General features: G+C 51.5%; 1 protein-coding gene across 6 annotated transcripts in view; it reads right to left on the bottom strand.

Annotated features, from left to right (window-relative positions):
- The window catches only part of LOC125029734 (Down syndrome cell adhesion molecule-like protein Dscam2), a 349,890-nt gene that overhangs the window by 282,389 nt on the left and 62,501 nt on the right, over positions 1-5,000 (bottom strand). The gene's annotated exons all lie outside the window — the stretch shown is intronic.

Here is a 5,000-nt window from a genome sequence, read left to right as displayed (position 1 = left end):
CACACATACGAGCAAGTAACACCACACAAACACTCACTCACACATACAGCACACACACACACACACAATACACACACATACACACATACACACCCACCCACCCGACACAACACACACACAATACGAAACCACACCCACACACCCAACCACACACACCACTCGACACACACCACACACACCACCATGTGTACACACCCATACACCCACACCACACATACCCACGACCTTCCCACACTCAACCACCCATACACCACTCCACCCACACCCACCACCAATCACTCACACACACACACGACACACACACACACAGCACACACACTCACTCACACGACACACAGCTGACTTCCCATCCATCCCCCCCCACTAACAATGCCTCACCACATGTACGCCCCCCACCCCCCAGTCCCCCCCCACGCAAACCACCCCCATCGCCAAATGCGAACGCCATCACCCAGGCAACCAACCCCCTCATACCTTGACGCGCTGGTTACCAGCAAGAACGTGCTATGGCCACTGTCGTGCGGATCGCCGTAGCGGTATATGTCCTACTCCCGTACCGCCTGCTCGGGCTCACCAAACCGTGTACTGGCGTGCAGGGGCGGCCACAGCGCAGGTAGCAACGGAATGCAGAAGACAGCCTCGTCGGCGGAGAGCCAGTCCGACACTGCCACCCTAATATCTATAACCCAGGATGTCCAAGTCCGACGCCTCGGTGCCCCAACGAGGACGAGAGACGAGAGAGATTTTAACCAGCCTACATATTCGCCTGCACGTTAGATCTCGTGTGAACAGGTCGAATGGAGAGAGCAGAACTCCACCAATAAGGGCAGGCTTGATGACGGTCCGTTGAGAGAGAACTTTAGGAGCGGAGTCGTTGTATAAGTAATAGCCGTGCCCTGGAAAACGGCGAAGACACGCACCAGCACGAGGGTCGTTCAATTTTATCGCGGACAAACGCCCCCGTAAGTCGAACACTCCAACCAGGAACAGGGGAGGTACAGACTGCCGAAGGGCCATAATCACATGAGGTGGCACCCCACCACCCATTACGAAAGAGTGATATATAATAAGTGTATGTACATACTGCTATACATAGACCTACTGTATAAGGTCAGCAGAGCGATGAACTAGGGTGTCCAAGAACGGAAGCTTGTTGTCAGCCTCTCATTCTACTTTGAAACGGATGGAAGGAGAGAGAGTTCAGCTGAGTCAAGAAATCTGAGAACAGAGCAGGGCCATGAGGCCAGAGAGCGAAGACGTCGTCGACATACCTCAGCTAAACCGACAGACGAAGGGAGATGGAATGGAAAAAATCCATGGATAGGTTTACCAAGACTGGAGAGAGGTGAAAGCCCATGGCAACACCGAATGTCTGAGTAGAAGCGATCCTCAAAGGAAAAGGAGTTAGACTCCACACACAGACGAATCAACTGGAGGAAGACGTCGGTAGGCAGAGGAAGACGAGGAAGGCGAGGACCTTGGTGAACAGAGGGTCGATATCCAAGCTCATTATACGCCGGCGAGACACCACGGACACGGGAGATGAAGTCCTGAGACCACCATGGAGTTTCCTTTATCAGAAGGTAAAATGGATTCGAGGGCCGAGTTGAAAGCACCACGAACGAGAGAGACATCAGGCAAGGAGATCCTGTGAGAAGAGATAAAACGGTCAAAGGAAAGGTAGATCCTTTCTCTGAATGATTCGGTACATTGGAGATCGAGGAAGGAAGCACCTCGAGGCAGTCACGAAGGAAACGATGTTGGTTCTTCAGTCGGGCCGTAGCGATGACAAAATCCTCTTAAACATGAAAACAGGAATCGTCTCAGTGAAGGAGGCAAACAGGAACGAGAGAAGATTTCTTTAAACCGTGGGGTTGATGCTGAATGGTAAAACACTCTTCCGTGTAGATACTAAGGTAGAAAAACCCACAATACAAAAACTAGATTTATTAAAAATGAGACTACAGTTTCGAAATCCAGCTGGATTCCATGTTCAGGTGAGAAGAGGAAAGGGAGAGGAGAGGTATAAAAGAGAGAGAGATCAGGTCGGAGTATTGGGCGGACTATGCGCAGGATGGCTTGCATAAGGGAGAAGGCAGAGGATGTGGGAAGCCAGGAAGCTATCGGCAGGAGAATAACCGTGGTTCAAGTTGAAATTAGCCAGCAACTTTATTAAGGAGGATTCCACCACACACACACAGACACACACACACACACACACACACACACACACACATATATATATATATATATATATATGTATATATGTATATATGTATATATTTTAGTATATATGTGGGTGGGTGCTTCATGCTCGGGGTGCGGTAGGCTAGTTAGTGTTAAGTGCTTTGCATGCCTTCTCGCTTACAGCTGCCACCGCTGGTTAGCCTGGTGCGAAAAGGGAGCAGCTATGCATAAAACTCCCCTACCTGCTCATAGCCTCTCCATCATCAAGACTTCTGCAGTGCCTCCTCATGGCCACCCATGGAAACTAAGTACCTTGCTGTCCTAGGCTGAACTGTGGAGGCTCTTGGAGCAGTAGGAGGCCCTAAAGGTATGGAGTCATGGCCCACCGGCGTGTGGATATGCCCTGGCTTCGTACTAACTCCTGCCCCCGTGCCCCCTGGGGTTATTGGGCGGCTGTGGGGAGGCAGGCCTTGCCAGTCTGCCTCCCCGAGAAAACCGTACTGGCAGCAAAGCATATAGTTGTTGGTGCAGGGGGGAGGGCTAAAGTTCCACCCAGCAGGAACGGCGGGCTGTGAATCCCTCTGGGTTGGTGACCGCTGGGACTCGGGTGGGGAGAGGGGGTTACCCGTCATCCCATCTGGGTCCCAGCGGCTGCCAACCTGGCGTGATGCTTGTGGGGGAAAGCCCCAAGGAGCCCTGCAGGCGGATTATGGGACCTGCAGCCAGCCAACCTCCTCTATATGGGGCGGCGTCACTAGGGGTGGCAGAGGTGGTGCCCACCTGGAGTGACTGTCCGAGGTTAGACCTTAGGCGGGCTGTCAGGGTGGGGGCTTTGAACGTCCGTTCCTTGCGACTGGACGATCGGTTACCACTACTGTCGAGGAAATTGAAGCAGCTGAGAGTTGAGGTGGCTGCTCTCTTGGAAGTGAGAAGACCTGGCAGCAGCATGATTAGTGTGGGTGGCTACACTTATTACTGGTCTGGCCACAGTGATGGCCACCATCTCCAGGGAGTAGCCATAGCCATCTCCAGCAGACTTCAACCCTCGGTAGTAGAGGTCACTCCAGCCGATGAGCGTATTATGGTATTAAGACTGAAGTTTTCACTTGGCTTCATGTACCTATTGCTGTATACGCTCCTACAGATGTATATAAACTTGAGGTGAAAGAGATGTTTTAGGCCAAACATGCATCTGTGGCAGACAGTTGTTCTGGGTGACTTCAATGCTATATCCGGCTGCGATTGAGCTGGCTATGAGATGTCTGTTGGTCCTCATGGCTCAGGAGCTGATGCTGGCAGCGTTAATAGCCTCTTTTTCCGTGACTTTGCTAGGTCCCAGAAATTGAGGATTTCTGGCTCCGGGTAGCAGCGTTGGACTTGGTACAGCGATACAGGGTAGTGTGGCCAAGGAGATAGACCACATCCTCGTTAGCACTCGGTGGAGGATCCTCCAGAACTGCAGGGTGTTTTGAAACGCTGAGTTCTGTGGAACTGATCATAGATTAGTTGTGGCTGCTCTCCGGGTCCAATTTAGAACCCCCGTCGCCCAAATGAACACCCTAGGGTGTTTCTTTAGGACAGATTGAGGGAGGACGAGTGTGCCCGGGGGTTTGCCGCAGCTATCTCTGGTTGTCGCACAGCACTCGAGTGCCTGACAGACCCTATTCTTATGTGGGATACCTTCAAGCGTATATTGCTTGATACAGCTCAGGAATCCATTGGTGAAATCCTAAGAGCAAGACAGAATTCCATCTCGCAGGAGACACTGGAAGCCACAGATGCTTATCGTGTGGCTCGGTTGTCAGGGGATCGCAACTTGCACCGTTCTCTGGTGCGCAAGACTAGGTCACTGTTGAGATCGGATAAGGAACAGTTTATCAGCAATCTTGCAGAGGAAGTCGAAAGCCATTTCTTAGTAAATGACCTTCGTCCTGCCTGCCAAGCCCTGAGAAAGCTGAACTCCAAGCCTTCCTAACAGATGACTGCAGTCCGCTCAGCAAGTGACCAGATAATCTCAGATCCTGATGGGGTGTGTGTGCATTGGGCTGAGTATTTTGAGCAGTTGTATCAGGTTGATCCACCAACAGTTAACATGGATGCAGGTATCAGCGAGGATCCACCCTCCCTGACTGAAGTCAGGGGGGCGATCTCCAAGCTGAAGAGTGGTAAAAGTGGTGTTTGTGGCATCCCAGCTGAATTGTTAAAGGCTGGTGTAGAACCTATGGCAAGGGGCTTGCATGCAGTCCAGTCTGCCTACTGGCAGACTGGTACCATTCCCCCTGACCTGCTGAGGGGTGTGGTCATCCCTCTCTGGAAGGGGAAAGGGGATCGTTGGGACTGCAGCAATCACCAAGGCATTACACTAATCAGTGGACGATCCTACTGAGACGTATCAGAGACCATTTGCTGAAGCACCAAAGGCCGGAACAATCTGGATTCACTCCTGGTAAGTCCACAATAGACTGCATCCTGGTGCTTCAAGTCATTGTAGAGAGCCGTAATGAGTTCGGACATGGGCTGCTCGCAGCCCACATTAACCTCAAGAAGGTGTTTGATACGGTGCATTGCGAATCACTCTGGGAGATCCTGAGGTTAAGAGGAATTCTAACAAGGATTGTTGGATTAATAGCAAACCTGTATACAGGCACTGAAAGTGCTGTAAAGTGTGGTGGGGGCCTGTCGAGCTTCTTCCCTGTTAGTTCAGGCGTGAGGCAAGGCTGTGTTCTTGCACCAACACTTTTCAACACTTGCATGGATTGGATACTGGGTAGAGCTACTGTTCATAGTCACTGTGGACCAACTCTGGGCAATAT

The sequence above is a fragment of the Penaeus chinensis genome, chromosome 10, assembly GCF_019202785.1.
Source record: "Penaeus chinensis breed Huanghai No. 1 chromosome 10, ASM1920278v2, whole genome shotgun sequence".
Taxonomy (NCBI): Eukaryota; Metazoa; Arthropoda; class Malacostraca; order Decapoda; family Penaeidae; genus Penaeus; species Penaeus chinensis.
The sequence above is the reverse complement of the archived record's forward strand: the minus strand, read 5'-3'. Positions and strand labels throughout refer to the sequence as shown.